This window comes from Pteropus vampyrus, unplaced genomic scaffold (genome assembly GCF_000151845.1).
Source record: "Pteropus vampyrus isolate Shadow unplaced genomic scaffold, Pvam_2.0 Scaffold91, whole genome shotgun sequence".
In the NCBI taxonomy this organism is placed as follows: domain Eukaryota; kingdom Metazoa; phylum Chordata; class Mammalia; order Chiroptera; family Pteropodidae; genus Pteropus; species Pteropus vampyrus.
In genome coordinates, this window is record NW_011888872.1 from 8626031 (window position 1) to 8644812 (window position 18782).

Genomic DNA, 18782 nt, shown 5'->3' on the forward strand with positions numbered 1-18782 from the left:
TTCTCCTTGCTTCTCCAGCTTTCTAGTTGTTAATAATCAATCCTGAATGCCTAAATCCTTTCAGGATGCCAAGGACTTAATTTGCCACCACAGATTTTGCTACACAACTTCAGGGCTGCAGTAATTTGGCATGACAGAAGATATGTGCTGCCAGGAAATTATCAGAGGATAGAAGAGTACAAACCATTGCTGTTTGAATCAGATGGCGTTTGATGCACATTCCATTAGTTTAATGAATAAAACAGTCAGACTTCTGGGTATTCGTGGCCCTTCTCTTCATATCCTCATCAGAGCAGCTACTGGGATCAGACATTAAATCGCACTTCATATCTCATGGCCATAGCTCCTGCTTATCTTCCATGCTTGAGCTTAATCCCATATTCTACTTCTAGAGCCAGGAATACCCTCCTTTCTCCTCTCTGACTTTTTTTTACTTCTGTTCAATCATCCATTCCCTAAATCTTAGCTCTCTTCTTATTTCCTCTTGGAAGTCTTTCCTTGATACTCCTGATCACACTGATTTGTCTCATTTGAACCTCTGTGTCACTTAATGTTATTGCCAAATCATTTGGCACTTTATTATATTGTTTTCTATATTTCGTCTAATTCTTTCCGAGTGCAGGTCTCAATTATAACATCTGTATTGTAATGTACTATTTTTCTTTTCCTTTACCAAACCCATCTCTACCTCCAGATTAACCTAATGTTATTCATATACTGGATATAAGACTCAGGTGTAGGACTCAACAAATACTTATTAAAATCATTGATTTTTTCATCTGACTAAATAAAAGTAAAATGTTTCAAATATCATAATTCAATATCCTCCTGATTAGAATTGTTAGTTGCTTGCACTGGTGATTTTAGGATGCTGTAGAAATTTTTTCCTTGTAAATTTTTAAATCCATCACTTTGGAATGGTCCTGAATACAGGAAAAGCTTACTGAGAAAGGATGAGGGTGGGGATGTGGTGGAGGTGGTTAGAAAGCTCAGTCTTTCCAGGAAAATGGTAGGTTCTATTATGTTGTTTATTAATTGAATACCTCCTGTTGCTGTAGTGCTTTGTCCTCTTGGGTAGGAGAGGAGCTGGGTCTTGCCAAAGTGATTATATTGTATTTCTAAAAGAAAAGATTGTAACTTTTTAGATCCAAAGGAAGCAAGGATAGAGAGGTGAATAGATAGTGAAGTTAGTGCTCGGGAGACAGAGGGAGTGAGTATGAGAGGTTAGTGGTTGGCTCGAGGGATTTCTATAGGCTATGGCTGAAAGTAGCTTCTCCCACTGCATCCAATCTGCAAGGCCTCTGTCTTCTCCATATTTCTAAGGCATTACACCCTTCTTTCTATGCAGCCCTGACACATTTTCCTTCATGCAGTTACTTCCATATGTGTGGATAAATGACTGGAAATGGGGTGAATTACACAATTCGTTTTGTAAATTAGTATTATCGCTTGAGTCATTTTCCTAAAAATTAGTTCAGTAAGTTTGATAAAGTTTTAGGGTAAGAAAAGGGTAAGGAACAGAAAAGAGGGGCTTCCTTTTGGGTCAAAACAAATGATTTTGCAGTGGGTCGAGAGACTCCTTTATGGTAACAGAACTCAGACGCTTTGGAGATAAAAGGTTTTGAGATCAGTATATATCAGTATATCGGTTCCGCAGTACTGTGGTATGAGCCACTGTAACTTTATGCTGCATTTTATTTGTTTTCATTTTGCACAATGCATCTACAATATATAATTAATGATGAGAAAATGCTATAAAAATGAACCACAAACTAAAATAATTAAATAGACACTGTTAATTCTCGGTATAACTTGAGTCATTATTATTCTAATCATACTATCAAAATCTGTGACTCAGGGAACATCCCCAATTTAACATACAGTTTTGGCATTTTAAAAAAATATATTATTATTTTCTAAAATTTATTTAAATTAGTTTCAAGTATACAGTACATTGGTTAGACATCTATACAGTTCTTAAAATGATCCCCCTATTGCTCCCTCCCTCTTTTGGCTCTCCTCCTAGCCATCATGTTAATGCTAACTGCATTCCCTCTGCCGTGCTCCCCATCCCTGTGACCATGTATCAACTACTAATTTGTACTTCTTTAACCCTTCACCCCATTCTTCCAGCCTCCTAAACCCCCTCCCTTCTGTCTGTCACCAAATTGTCCACCATATTTGCGAATCTGTTTTTGATTAGTTTGTTCTTTTTATTCCTTAGATTCTGCACATAAGTAAAATCATATAAGACCCCCAAATATAAAACATTTTCAGTTTAAAATAAAAACTTCTTTTAATTTAAAAGTTTTAGTTATAATTATTAAATTATAATTAGCAATATTAAGTATACTTTTGGGGGGAAATATTTTATATACAAAGAGTTATATAATGACTATTATAGGCTGAAGCACATGACTTAAAAAAACACATCGCTACCAACATCTGAAGCACTATACATGCTCCTTTCCTTTATCTCAGAGAGAGCTGTATCCTGAATTTTGTGTTAATAATTTCCTTTTTACAATATTTTAATGTAATGTGTATGTATCACTAAGTGGTATATTATTCAGTTTCGCTTGGTTTTGAATTTTGTATTAATAGAATAATCATGCTTGTATTCTTTTGAGATCTCAAATTTATTTGATATTATAGCATTTAATTAATTTGTTTTACCACTGAATATCATTCTATTGAATGAAAACAACAAAATATTATTACTCACTCTACCACTGGAGGATATTTAGGTGGTTTTGAGCTGTTGCTCTGGGGTCATGCAAAACTTTAGGGTATTGACATGGGAGTGGAATTGTTGGAGTCCATAATGAATATGGGATTCATATGCCAACTTTCTTAGTGAAATTGCTTACTAGTCATGCTCTCCCTTTATAGAAACACCACTACTATGTGTACTCATCTTAACTTCTTGATTTTTTTCAAATCTGATGAATGTCTAATGGTATCCCATTGAGATGTAATTTGAATTCCCCTGGTCAGTAATCAATTTGTTCATGTTTTCACATTTCTTGGTTATTTGTGTTTCTTCTTCTGCGAAATACCTGTTCACATTTTTGGTCCTTTTTTTCCCCCCTTTAGATTATCTTGTCCTTACTGATTCTTAAGAATTCATTATGTATTTTAGGTACCTTAGTATGTGGCTTGAATTTTTTATGGTATATATATTTTTTTTGGTGAAAAGGGTCTTTTAATGTAGTAAAAATAATCAATATTTCCCTTCATAGTTTGCATTTTTATATTCTGTTTAAGACATTTTTCTACCTTGAAGTCATTAAATACAAAATATTTATACTTAAGGCTACAATGTCTAGAATTAACTAATAACTTCTTCCTAGATAATAAAGGAGTCTCTGAATGTTTTTATTTCTATCATGATCTCCTTGGAATAACCTACAATCTGTCATTTTGATTTCAGTTTTATTAGCCATGTAAATTAGATACAGTTTATATTTTTACAGAATATTTCTTTAGATTTACCATGATATCTACCATTTTCCTTACTTTTTAAAATTTTAGAGCCTTCTGGGAATATTTTTTTTTCTCAGATCTGTGTGCTTAAAAAGTTTCTTTAATAAAGGTCATTTAGTCATGACTTTTCTCATTTTTTTCCTTTGAAAATGTCTTTATTTTAACCTTATTCTGAAAGATTCTTTCACTGAATAAGCAATTGTGATAGAACAGCTGTTATCTCATACTTTGAAGATGTTATCCCATTATTTTCTGGCTTTCATTTTAAGTGTTGAGATGTCAGTTGTAAATCTAATCATCGTTCATTTCTATCAACTCTTATTCCTCCTATTTTTAATATCTCCTTTGTTCTTGTGTATGTTGTATTCTTCCACTACCACATGTTACTCTAGGTAAGGGTTTCTTTTTCTTTTTTCTATTTCTTTTCTTTGTTTCTTTTTTACTTTGGATTCGCTAGGCTTCCTGATATAAGGATTTATATAATTCATCAATTATGCAGAATTACCAGTATCTCCCTCATTCTCTATTCCCTTTCTGAAGCACTGATTATATGTGTGTTGGATCTTTTCATTATTTCCTCCATGTCTCTTAACCTAATTTAATAGTTTATTTTAAATATATACTGGGAAAGAAAGGTTTTTCTGAGTTTTTAGTTCACTATATTAGCTGGAAATAGAATTCCAACATGCTATTTAAAAATGTCTTCATATTGCCTGAAAATAATTATAGTTCTTTTATATGGTATTTTCTAATTGATTTTTTGAAAATGGACTGAGGTTTGATGATACTTCAGAAATAAAAGTTATTTGGAATAACTTCTGTAGCACATATGGATGTCACAGGAACTCCCTTCAGTTTACCTAAGCCTTTTTAATTGATGTTTTGGCATTTGTTAATCTATTAAATCTATATTAGAATATATGTTTGTTATGTATTAATCTTATCCCCTATCTTATTGCCTTCAGTGTATTTCTTTTACCTATATTTGTGGATTAATAACTTTTTAAGAGTAGTTATCATATTTTTTTGTGACATAAATTGTAAATTTGCTATGTTTATTCCCTAAATTATGAGAAGTGTTATTCTAAAGAGATCCTCACAGATTGTTTAATCTAGTTTAATGTGTTGCCTTTGGGGCAAATGACTGTACCAATTAATATGGTGAGATCTTTCCTTGCCTGTCTTACACATTCCTATTCAGTTTTATTGTTATTTGATGTTTTAGCTGTCCTATAAAGCCCTTGAGAGTCTCAGTTTTAATCCCACTGTATTTTCTTGGCTTTCTACCTATTCCCAAAGCTCAAGTGATTGAGTAGGATTATTAGTGGAGGGACAGATGATAGACATCAAATTCTGGCTGGAATGTAAATGTCTTACTACTTCCCCAGATTTTCATTGCATTTTCTTTCTTCATCCCACCTCACCAAATCCTCCAAATATTTCTACTGATTATGGAAAACTGATCTATTCCTAGGCTATATACTCAAGACCTCAAGATCATGACATTTGAAAAGCCCTGTTCCTTTATACTTTTGTCTTCTTTCTTATGCTTTCTAAATCATAATACCAGTTTTTCTACCTCACGCGATTTCCTGCTTTCCCAATTGCAATATTAATCCTTTTCCTAGATACTGGCCTCTAATCTTCCTGATTGAATTCCAGAAGTCCTTCAATCTTTGTCTTTTCATCCTATCATTTGTCTCTATGAATGAGAACTACCATTAGTAATTTTTAGAAGAAGCTATCTCTATTCCTGTACTTTCAAGATTGAACTCTGAATACAATCTTCAAAGAAGCATACTGTAGTGGTTAGTTTTCATAGTACTCTTGATGTTGTCCTTTGATAATGCATTTTTTAATAAACTGGTCTTTGCGACCTAGCTTAGGAACCTATGTACCATTTATAATAATTCTATCGGAAGCTTAATGCACAGCTTGGTACAACTGGCTTTAAATGAACTCTTAGAGTATAGCTGATTTGTAAGCAGGGCACTGGCTCTAGAGGAAAGAATTTGGATCACTGTGTGGGCTGGGAGGGAAATGCCTTCAATTAACTAGCAAGGCCACAGATTTGAACATTGCACATTTGTTTTGTGTAATCTTCCATCTAACTGTGAGCAAAGAGCATGATTGAAGTGCTGTTGATTATATCTAACGTTCATGGATTCCATTTTAGTAGAGAGCAGACTGCTACGTTCCATAGTTCTATCTTAATTCTAAATATGATTTCTATTGTTTCCCCTCTTTAGTCACCGAGCAACAGAGCAGTGAAGTAATTTTACCTTGCAGTTCAGTAACTTTTAATTGCCTGTTCAGTTTCACTTTATTCTGAGAAAAATGGAGCTGCTTGCTGCCTTTGCAGTTTTAGTTGCCAGAACCTCAATTGTTAAGCACTTAAATGTTAAAACAGGAAAAGAGCTCATGTATTCTTCAGAGAGATAAAGCAGAAAGGAGATCCAACTGTTTTTATTGTGGTTGTTATGGCTTTGTGGTTGTGTGTGTGAGTGTGTTTAAGGAATCAAAGCATTACCTCAGAAAATATACACCAAACTCATTACCTGTGAGTGGTAGAGTTACCAGCAATGTACATGTTCTTACTTTTATTTCAGTTTCCCAAGCATATATTACTTTATAATCAGAATTTTACAATGGTTTGGAAAGGGGTATAATCATGACACTTAAGGACTTTGAGATCACCTAGTCCAACACTCTCATTTTAAATGTGAGAAAATGGGACTCAAAGGGATTTAGGAATTGCTTCAAGCCTCTCGTAACTTGGGCTAGAACCAATGTGAGCATTATTAGAAATACTAATTCATTTTCTCTGGTTCTTAACATTAGTCTTCATGATCCTTGCAGAGAATATCAGAATCATCAGAATCTTTTATCCTAACTCTTAAAGTAAGAGAAACTGTCCTATGTTTGTTTTCATTTGGACTTCAACACTCTAAACCACTCTATCAGAACACAATATTTAAAAAAAATAGATTCAGAACATCATTGATTTTAATGCATATAAAACTATATGGAATTAATTTATTCCTGTGACTGTGGGATTATAATTCTCCTGGCTTTATGAGTGATGAAAAATGAGAAGAAGGAACTTGATTCATTCAGAACAAGGAAACTGCTCATGTGGCTGTGGTGAGTTGCTTCTGATTTGAACTGATGAGGAAAGGGAGAGGAAAGATGAAGACTTTTCTAGAATTTTTTGGGGGGAGGGGAAAATTTTTTTAAGTGCAAGGACCGTCTACTTTTTTTAATCTCCAAACAAAATTTGGTTTTGAGCCCACATGGTAACTAGATGAAAGTGAAGCTTATTTTTTTTGAAACAGGGGAAATGTGTCGGCAGAAACTAGCATTTCTTAGCATTCCTTAGTATGCCAGTGAGAAGAAAACTAGCTTCTACCATCAAAGATCGAGGTCTCCAAATAAAGACTCTCCTGTAACCAGAATCTACCTATTCCTATCCCCCCTCTTCATTGTTCCCAAATGCTCAAGTGTATACAGGCAAATAATTATATATAAATTATTTTTGTCAGTAGTTATACTGATTATCCTGTCATTTTATCCTGTCAGATTAACAAATTCCTTGTGTACTGTGCTTATATGCTAATGTATAAAACATTTAGGGTAGTGTTCCACATGAAGCTGCCAGGCAAAGCCTCTGTGCTCTGATTCTGTCTGCTGGGTGGAAAGTGAATAAGTAAAATCATGAAAGTGTGAGATATTTCTTTTTAGTATCCCCAGCTACCTTTTCTTCACTCTGCCTCTCCCCCAGAAGAAATTAAATGTCCTTCCACAATTTTTTTCCACAAAAGGTAGGATTTGGTACCAATTGTTTACACTTTTGTTTAATTGGTACGGCTACTTACGGACTGAAATGCTGTTCATGGCAGCTAAGTAGTGGCATATATCCCTGTGAGCTTTCTATCTGCTTAAGTGTACAATTCCTGCTGTGCATTTTGATGACTGCCTAGATTTCCTCTGCTTACAAAACACTCATCACCACATGCTCAAAGGAACTAAAGTTTGCTGGCACCCACAGAGCAGATTATCAAGCAAATGACCTCAGGGCCCACAGCTTCCAGTGTAGGAAGACCGCTTGAAAGGGTATTTGGCCAGGCTTTACTCCTATTTCTGTAGCTTCCGATTGCCAAAAATCTCATGTGCACCCTAAAAGTATAGATAAACACTCATGCCAGGAGTATTATTGGCATTGAGGAATCAAGTCATAATGGTATCATTGTAAGGTTAGGGTGGCAACTGAGGAATGGGGATGAGCAGAATAGAAGTAAAAATATATAACATACATACATACATACATGCATGCATGTGTGTGAGTATATATATATTTGTATATAAATATATATAAAAATATGTATATATTCATCATCCTGGCCTTGATTAATAGATAGCGATGTAATATTTCCTGATTAATACTAGAGTTTAAATTACATTTCCATAGCTTTCCTCCAGCTACTTTGTCAGAAAAAATTTCCCTACCCAAATCATCCAATAAAAATCTAACTTTCTTCTAACTTTCTTCTTTCTAACATTCATTTACCCTTACATAATGTTACCTTATACTTTATCTTTTAGTATACATGACCAGTGTCCTCAGATGTTAATATTTCAATCTTTTGTGCCCAAGGTAAAGGTAGTATCTTAGTTCAGGCTGCTATAATAAAAACACCATAGACTGAGTGGCTTAAACAACGGATATTTATTTCTCACAATTCTGGAGACTAGGAAGTCCAATATCAAGGCACCAGAAAATTTGGTGTCCAATGAGAACCCCCTTCCAGGTTGTAGACTGCCAACTTGTTGTGTCTTCACATGGTGGAAAGTGGTCCCTTTTATAAGGGCACTAACCCCACTGATGAGGGGTCTACTCTCATGACCTAATTACTCTTCAAAAGCCCCACTTCCTAATATCTTCTCCTTGGGAGCTAGGATTTCAACATATGAATTTTGGAGGGAAACAGACATCCGGTCCATTGCAGGCAGTGAGTCTCAAGAGAGCCTTGAAAACTCCATCAGCATTTCTGACATGTTCTAACAAATTGCCTGTGTAGCGTTCGTGCACACAAAAGTTTGAGAATCACTGCCTCTGTCAAAACCTAAAATTCTTTAACCAAGAATGAAGATTGGTTTATTTTTGCCATTGTTTAATTGGTTTATTTATTTTCAGTCGATGAATGAAGTAGCTGAAATTGCAATAGGTTTATTTGACTTATCCTAGAGGTAAATCTGATATAGTCGTTTTCTAGTGACAGGATGAAAGGAAGTGAAAAGATTCAGAAGGGCAGTGTTTTGCATTATCTTCTGAAAAGTTTTAGAAGCAACCTCCTACCCTTAAATACACCTCAGTTTTAGCATGTGTCAGGGTAAGAGCCCGCGGTGAGAATTTTGGTTATACACTCAATAGAATAACCTGAACTGTCAGAGGGGGAAATATTAAATGCATTAAAAATCTAAAGGCACTGTCAAAAATAGCTAGATTGAGAATTTAAATTATGGTTCTGTAACCATATATAAAAACAAAATTTTCCAAGATAAAAACAAAGGACAAAACACTGTCTCATAGACCTACCAGTCTGCCCATGTCAGCTATGCCTGTACCGTCTTTTTTCTTTTGTTTCCCCCGCTGTATTATGACTGCCCTTTAATCATGAATGTCTTTGTTCAGCTTTTAATAGCACCACCCTTTGCTCAAGGTAGAAAACCAGAATTCTGAAACTTTGACTATCCACGATCCTCCTGTGAGCTAGGAATGAGCAAGAAATCTCAATTTTGTTGCATTGTCAAAAGGTCAATTTATTAGGAGGCTTGCCCAGGGGGAAAAATTGCCAAGGAAATGACATTGCAATTAATTGGGTCAAATTCAGATAATAGCGAATTTATGTAGTGATTAATACTAGTAATAAAGAATTACATCAGAATTTATTAACTAAGGTCAAGATGATGACTAACTCTATTCAGTCTTTTTTTTCCTTCTCTTCTGCTCACTCCCATTCCCCAATTACCACCCTAGCCTCTCACAATTAAACCAGAGACTTGATTCCTCAGTATAATTCCCCTCCTTCAAGTGCCTAAGTATTTATTATTATTTATATTTGCATTTATTTATGTTTACATGTATTTATACATTTAGGATGCTTTGAGTTTGGGGGCAATAAGGAGCTACAGATATAGGTAGAAGGCCAAGCCTAGTACTCCAAGCTGTCTCCCTGCTCTGGAATTCAAATAATAGTGAAAGAAGTTTTGATTTTTCAAAAGAATTCCAGTGTCCTCCACTTTTTCTATAATATAATTATTTATTGTAATCCAAGACACAAAGAGCAGTTGTTGCACCTTATGTAAGGCCATCATGACATAGTGATATATACGTCTAGGGTCCTCTTGAGTTGATGATTTCCACAAGACAACGTGAGTTGTTATATGCAAAGTGTAATCACAAGTTAATGGTTAACAAACCCATGTGAGTCATTTTTCTCACTAAAAGGTATTTAGGTATCAGTTTATTTAGACATACAATGATTTTGGATACTATAACATTTTATCTTTTCTTTTGATTTGGCTTCTTATGTTAAATATAACCAAACATAGAGAAAAGTGAAATGAACATAAATTATGTAGTGGCTAAGTAAATCATCACAAACACTTATGTAAATGCCACCATGCATAAGTCAAGCTACTACCCCAGAACCTGTCCTCATGCCTGAGACCAGTCATTTCCTAGTTCCTTATCACCAAAGGTTGCCACTCTTTTTAATTCTATCCTTGGATTTTAGTTTTTAACATATTTGAAATTTATATAAGTGAATCAAAGAGTACATATTCTTTTTTGCCTTTTCCTCTTTCATGCAATTTTGTGTTTGTGAGATTCATGCATGTTCTTGTGTTACTGTAGTTTATTTTTTATCACTGTATGGCATTTTGTTTTCTAAAAGTACCAAAATATATTTAATTTATTTTAATGGAATTATTTTTTTCCAATTTGAGACTATTATAAATAAGACTGCTCTGAAGATTCTTGTCCATTTCTTTTGGTGCACATTTGCACATATTTCTATCTAGTATAAGACAGGAATAGAATATGAAATGTGGGGTCATAGGGTGTGCATATCTGCAACTATGGTAGATGAGGTCACAGCATTTCCCACAGTGGCTGTGCAGATTACATTCCCACAATATCTTGTCTGTACTTGGCATTGTCCATCTTTTCAATACGAGTCCATTTGATGGTGGTTTTTCAATTTTTTGCATTTCCCTTTTATTTTTGTGGTGTGACTCTTTTTTCCAAAAGAGTTTTCATTTATATTTTAGGGCATAGAAATGTACATACTTATTCACTACTTCTGAGTAAGAAATAAATAACATTGGAGATATATGTTTTTATATTTTATGACATAGTGGTGAAAGTTTTCCTGGCAACTATTTATTTCTATAGATTTGAAGACACTTATGTAGTCTATATCATGTAAGCATATGAAAATTTTTACATTTCAAATTTTTATTCATAATTTGACACTTCTTTCTATAATGGAAAATATTTTTGAAAGTTCAAAAGTAAATTTTGCACACTGAAAATATTTTTTCTCATAATTTTTTACACCATCATGTCTTTCCTCTCAAATTTCTAATTCTTCAAAGCAGCACTGTGAATATCATAAATTCTGCCTATCACTGGTGTGGTTGTGAGAGGAGATCCTGATTGGCTGGAATGATTCATCCAGGACTGAATCATCAGTGCAGGACTTATTCATTTTTGGTCTCATGGGGGTTTAAGAGCCCTTTGGGAACCACAACTTACCCACTGTTAATAGATCCCTATCTGCCACAGTGCATACCTGCAAATGTTCAAACCATCATTCTTAATTTGTAAATAGACTCTCCAAAATTACCTTTTGGTAAGTTATTATCTGGGATCATTTGATCTTCTAGGGTGTGTGTGTGTGTGTGTGTGTGTGTGTGTGTGTGTGTGTTTTATATAATTTGTTAAATTGAACATAATGGAACTCCACTTCATTAAGCATTTTTTTATTTAAAGGACCTTGTCCGCTTAAAATTCCTTATTTTTTATTTACTTTTTACACTTACAGCACCTGGTCTTCCTAGGTGGTCTCCCATCCAAGTACTAACCAGGCCCAACCCTGCTTAGCTTCCGAGATCAGACGGGATCATGCGGGGGAGCATGGCTGTAGACTAATTAAGCATTTTTTGAAACTAGTTCGTTTTAAGAAATAGGTGATCTAACTTTTGACAATCGTAATCCTTTTGTAAGCATGTGTTTATGATGTCCTATTTAATAGAAGAGTAGGTGGCATGACTCTCTTTAGCTTATTTTTCCCATGTTAAAATTTTTTTTTTAATTCTATGTGGTTTTTTTTTGGTGCAAAGATTTATTTAAGGTTTTAATGATTATGTACCCTGTATCATTATCTAAGAGAAAAGGTAACTTATGCAAGTTATAAGATACTGCATTTGTTTTCTTCAGTGTTTTACATGAAAAATATTAAGAAAGTAATATTTTTTTAAAAAATCACCCATTATTCCCCAAGCGATAATTACGAATACTTTATAAAATAAGATGTGATCTCTCTCTCTGTTCTGCTAGTCTCTTCTTCTCAAATCCTCTTTTCTCTTTCAATTAGTTTATATCATTTATACAAACATATATTGTTATGCATAAACACATACATTTTAAAAAATGGCACTGAACATTAGCATATAGTTTATATATTAAATTTGGATATGTTCCCTAATAATTCTAAAAGTATTACATTGATTATTTGTTACAAATTTAATTTTCGAAGTAATAACAGTATTCAAATTCATAGGACATTCTGTAAGGAAAGTCATTTGAGGACAAAACATGCTGTATTCTTGTACATTTGCCTGAGGAGGACTCTCTATTTTAACAGTCTGGAATCCAAACAGAAACAAAATATCATTTCAGAGAATACAGGATGCAGAGCTCAAATTGAGCAGCCTTGGGCACAAAGGATCATTGCTTCTTTCAAAGTCTCATTCTGAATGAAATATATTGAATGGCTCTTGGTTATTTTTTGTCCCTTTACAGAGCTGCAATTTTAGTGTTCTATGAATATAAATATATTAGAAGACCTAGAAATTTGTTCTCCCCAGTTGTAAGGTGAATCGTTCCAAGTGGCCAGTTAGGTTATCCAAGAAGTGAAAGTGGGAGACAATAAATGACCTTGATCAAAATAATCCATGAGCAGCCTAGTGCGCTTAAACTCTTGCCTTAGTGCATAGCTCAGTACTAACAGGAGCAAGACACTCTCTCCTTCCCCTTGCATTTCTTCTTGCTCCTGGGCCTTAAGATGGAGCCTGAAGCATTAAACCTGTATTTTAACTACACTTAGCATTGAGTAAATACTTGTAGTCTGACCTTGAAATCTAATATCATTTTGATTAAATAATAAATATTTATTAAATAAGTATTCTACTTAAAGCTGCAAGCACGAGGCAGTTTTCTGCACATGAGTAGTTTTCATGGTACTTATGGAGATATGACAATTTTGAAAATATCTATAATAGATGGCAGCAAGAAAAATGCCATGAAAGAGGCTTGATGAGCCATGATTCAGATGACATGGAAGGTGGACAGCACCTAATTGATCATTTACCACCTGGGTCAAAATATCAGAACCAGTTGTAGAAAATCAATCACTTAATTCCTAGTTTCAGTTAACTAGACTATGGGTAAGAGGGGATGAAAATAACCCTCATCAATGCAATTGGCTAAAATGTAGGTCCTCAGTCTTCAAAGCACACCGGAACATCTTTTTAAAATGCAGAATCTCCTTGCGTAGGTCTGATATTCTGCATTTCTCCAAGTTCCCTAGGCCTTCCCTACACTGAGTAGCAAGGAACAAGATTGTATGGAAGCAAAGTAATGACAAAAACAACAAACTAAGAACAAAAGCAACACCCCTCCCAAAATAACAAAACAACCAAAAAACTCTTAATGTGTTTGAGAAAAGTCGACAGGTTGAGTCCTGATTCTGTGTGACAGTACATTAATCTGCTGGTCATTGATATTTTCTTTCCTAAATATATCAGAAGACAGGTTATACGTAGTTTACAGGGTTAAGAAAAAAATGTCATTATCATTTCAGTTAAATATGATAAATATTTATAAATAAAGGGAAAGGTTATTTTTCTCTCTTCCACTTTTCATGTTTCTACCTTCATTAGTTCTTATGGCCTAAAACACAAGGCCATGTACTTGGAAACTGCAGTGTATAAAAGCAGTTTATTTAATAAATCTCTTCTTATCCCATACTGCACTAAATGAAAGAGGATGCTCACTGCTCTGTGTATAGAACTCTTTAAAACATGATCTGAGAACATATCAATAGGAACTGCAGCCCGAGTGGTTAGGGTATGTGGGAGCCAACATTTGGGGGAGTAATGTTATTTCCATGAGGATGAAGTTCTGTGATTCAAACTGACTTACTTGAAACTTTCTTCTACATAACAATAATTATAAAAACTACAAAATTACTGAATACTTACTACCTTCTTGCTAATGTGCTCAGTATTTTACTTAATTTAAGCTTCACAGTAACTATGAGTTTATTTCATTTAAGCCACATAATAACTCTGTGAGCTAGGTACTAACATTTTCTCCATTTTCTAGATGAGAAAACTAAGGCCTATAGAGGTTAAATAACTTGTCCTAGTACATAACTGATTAGAATTTAAGCTTATCGATCCTTAATCCTGCTCAACCAAGGAATAAAATCCACTCACAAATCTCAGCCCTGCACGTATCCACAATTGTAGCTGATACATCTTGAAAGTTAGGAACTTTGCATGTATAGTGCCAAAGACAGCTCGGAAGTGTACACTCAGTCTTCAGAGTCCTAATCTGTTTTTTTCTTGAAAAAGCAATAGACCAGGTTATATCTTGCAGGATTAACCCACTAAAATCTTAGTGACAGATAGATCAAACTTTAAAAAAATGATTCTAGTGTGTGATAGGTGTTAGCTCAATTAAAAACCCTTTTAAGATGAATCTCTTGCCAAATTATTATTCATCAAGCATGAATTCTTGCTATATGCCTAGTATTGTGCTAAAAATTACAAAATGCTATATTTCAAAGGCAAATGGTTTCGGAATATTTCCCTCAATTAGAACATAGTATATCGTCTAGAACTGATGACATGACAAGTTCTATTTCATTTAGATACACCCCTCAGGCCCCTAGCCCTAAAACGAGGTCCATTCTGAGAACCAGACATGTCATGAGGTTAGTTTTACCCAATGAGTCAATTTGTAGGAAACCTGTTTGGAAGGGGGAAGAATGGGAATTTTTTTAGTTACTCTACCTAGGATCCCAGAACAGCACTGTAGTGTGATCTTGGAGGGGACTGTGGAGGAAGTTCTAATTTGAGCAAGTGCAATTAATAATTGTTTCCAGAGAGGCAGCTGGCAAGGCTCCCATGGTAGCATCAAAGGCAACAGGAAAATTAGTCTAGACGATGCAGGCTGGGAGCATGTCGCCTCTCCTCTTTTCCTGTGTGACATTGTGGCCTGATTTTCTGCATAACTAAAAGAGTGCCCACCATGCAGTCTGCCAGAGGAAACCAGGCCAAAATGTCATATATAGATTTACTACATATCGGGGGTGATGGATTTTTTTCCTCACAAATCGCATTGGGGTTACATTTTAAAACAGCTCCCAGACACATTGAAGGGGACTTAAGAGGTCCAAACTCATATTACAGATGAAGGAGACTAAGGCCTTCACAATTAGCAGCAGGGGTGGCATTGGAAATGAGAACTCCTTATTTCCCACCAATTTAGAGAAGAAACTGCGTGGCCCAGTAACAAGCTATATAGTACAATTCAAAGACATTGATGTTTGAGTATTTTTAAATTTAGATGCAAGAATATTTTGTTTTACCTGCTATATTTTTCAGTTCTAAATAATGTCAGTATATCCCAATTGTAGTCAACTGTCTTCATTAAAAAATGCAGTAAATAACAAATCTGTAGATTAGAAAAGACCTTAGGTCAAAAGTCCAACCCTAGGCAATTTAAGTATTGAGAAAACGCCTCCCTTTTTATTCAGTGTTTTCTTTTCTTTCTTTCTTTTTTTTTCCTTAAAGAGAGGGATCCTTTTATATTAGATCCTAAAATCCTAGCTAATATTTAGAGCAGCTCTTAGGTATGCAACACTTCATTAAGTGCTTTACAAACAAATCTCATTTAATCCTTCTCAAATCCTTAAGATTAGCAATCTATCTCCATTTTACAGGTGGGGAATAGGAGACTAGCAGAAATTAAGTATTTTGCTCAAGGGTCCCACTGCTGGATAAGTGATGGGCTCAGGTCATTTAACTAAAATCTGCCTGACTTCTTGCCCTCCCTGTTCTTCAGCACTGCGTATACTGCCTCTCAATAAATATGAATGTCAGCTTAAATACAGTATGGACAAAACTGCATGAATCAGGTCATTTTATTTGAGGCAGTTTTCAAAAGAAAGTTTTATCACCAATAGCCTGGAGCTTATCATTCTCTTTTCTTTTTTTCATTTATTTTTTTCTAATGTTCACCCACCCTTTCCAGATATTTGCGTATCAATCCAGAGAAAAGATAAGAGGAAACACTGAAAGTTATTAGTCATTTCAATGGATCATGGTTTAAATCAAGTCATTTTGGAATCATTTGAGAGTAAAACAGGAATCATGAAAACAATCCTTTGGTACTGTTTTTACATAGATGTGGTTTCAGTATGTTGGGCCTGGTCACCAATTATAATGAAAAATGAAATTGCTTAGAGTCTAAACTGGGTTTGAGGCAAGGTCTGTCTTTTATGAATATTTAGAATGAGCAATTAAATCTATTGCCATTTCATTTACAAGTGTCTACGTTTATGACCAGGAATAACGCCAATTAGAGCCTATTTTAAAATGGACTCTCATCACTTAGTGACTAATTAAAGTGCCTTTCAGGTTATAAAGACTATCACAATTAGAGGATTTCCCCAATCAAAAAATTAAGCTTCTTCTTGAGCTTTACATAATCTGACATATCCTTAAGCTTTTAAAACATTATAATGATGATAAACCAGAGACCAAATAAAAGGAAGAAAATAAATGCACAAATTAGACAGTACCTCAATTTTTTTCATGCATATATTTTCTAAAGAGGGCATCAGTATTGTTATATATTATTTAGGAAGCTAAAGAACTGGTTTTTAAAAAGACCCAGTAACATATAACAAAAAGCCACTTCAGGTCTCAATCTTTTCTTCAGTTTAGTACTCCATCGAAGCCAACACTTCTGCATTTTGATTACATTGAAAAATGTCAGTACTAAAAGTTAGAAATCAAGTCTGTTTCCATTTCATCTGATGTGTAGGAGGAGGGGCACAAAGTGTGTCAATTGTAAGTCTGAGCTAATATAAGCAGTGACTTGATTTGTATTAAAAAATGTAAATGTTTCTTTGAAATCTAAGTTGGCCTTTAAAAGGGAAAGTTACTGAGAAATCTTCATTGACAGAACAAATTCTACTTGCAAAGTAGAAACCAATGTTGTTAGCTTGAGTAGATCTCAAGTCAGCTGTGAAATTCATAATCTTTTATCCATAAAATAGCTTCTCTTCTGATTGAAAATTATTTTTGAACTGGGTGTTTGCCAAGTCTAAAGACAAAAGGCTTCATATGCACACCTGAACATCAGCTTCAGGCTGACTTTTAAAGAGGCGGCTGTTTTCTTAGGGGTCACAGGTGGCACCATCTTGAATTAATCAGTGTGAATATTGCTTTAATAAGTTATATGTTACCTATTAAGTCCAATACCATAGTGACTTAAAGACAACTCCAGACAACTCAATGAATTCAATGATGTTAGGTTCTTACTTTGTACCAAGTAATTTTTTTTAGGGTGTCCCACTTTTAATTCTTTAAAGTCCCAATAGATTAATCTACTTATTCAGTGATTAATTATCTTGTAAAACAGAAATCTGAAAGCTTCTTTTTTTGGTATTTGGTTTGATTTTTAAAGTCGTCATTCTTGAATAATAAGCTAGCTTTGGGTTGCCATTGCTTTTCTCTTGTTTCATTTTATGTAACACAACCATGAGGCAACAAGTGGGGGCCAATTCATCCAAGAACAATCAAGATAGGGTCAATTTGACTATGAAAGAAAGAAAAGGTTATTTCTAAAAGTCCATTCTTGTGTGGAGGGACAGGAAAGCGCATAGATAGTTTCTCCCTTCTTTAGAGCTCCCAAGGGCAGGAACATTGGGGATTCCAATTTGGAAGAGACTGTATTGTGTTTCCTGCAACAAAGCAGTTCAAATTTTTTAAAGCATGGACTTTGGTAATAGTATTGAGAAAAACAAGCCACAGGTAGACTTTTCTTAAATTTGTGACCCGTGCTTATTAGCACTATACCACCTTGTCATTTGATTTGAATGAAGTTGGTAACAAATCACTGATCATTAATGATTCAAGTTAAGATTTAAAGTGTTATGAATCTATTGACCTGAAACTGGACTTGAATCTTTAATTTAATAAATAACATTTTTCTTATTTCTGGTTTGTGCTTAGTATATTTTTTAAAAAATTTTAAATCTAGCTATTGGATTATCACTAGAATCATATGAATGCATTAAAAATAAGGTTTCAAAGTTTAATTTCTATTTGATTTTTAGGGCCCATGTACATTTGTACATGGAGTTTTTAAAGATTTACCAATTGTTTTGACTTTAATTTAACTTCTTTAGCATACACTGAATACTTATAAGTACTTCACATTTCCTAATGATGACTTAGAATCCAATCTTCTGAATATAATACATTTATAATAAAAGGAGGGAAATTTAAGGAGGTACAAAAAAATAGACTTTAATTTGTAAAATGTGCTTCTGTAGATCTGTAAAATGGCTTTTCTCTAGGGTTCAAGTAGAAAGGAGGAGCATTTTTGTTTATATCTTACTCAGCTGCAAAGAGTGACGAAGTCCCTGAACACCAGTGCTGAAAATGCTTTAGTTGTCTCCTAGGGACTTTTAACTCATTGCTTATAGAAGGAATGTATACTACATATATCTATACTTCATTACTACTACTATCCGTGTTTTCCTTGATCTTTGGAATCTTTTTGGCTCTCACTTAATCAAAACTAGTTCAAATCTCCAGAGGGCCTAGAAAATTTCCAGTCCTTTCTGCCTTTTTAGTTTATTTAATAGACCACATTGTCCTTGATCTCTACTGTATTCTATCAACAGTTTACTTAATGTGCAGAATTCTGT

At 34.3% G+C, this 18782-nt stretch overlaps 1 protein-coding gene and 1 pseudogene across 20 annotated transcripts in view; one reads left to right on the forward strand and one right to left on the reverse strand.

Annotated features, from left to right (window-relative positions):
• Nucleotides 1–18782, forward strand: part of NRXN1 (neurexin 1) — a 1047547-nt gene that overhangs the window by 675660 nt on the left and 353105 nt on the right. The gene's annotated exons all lie outside the window — the stretch shown is intronic.
• On the reverse strand, nt 11586–11698 carry LOC111742362 (annotated as a pseudogene).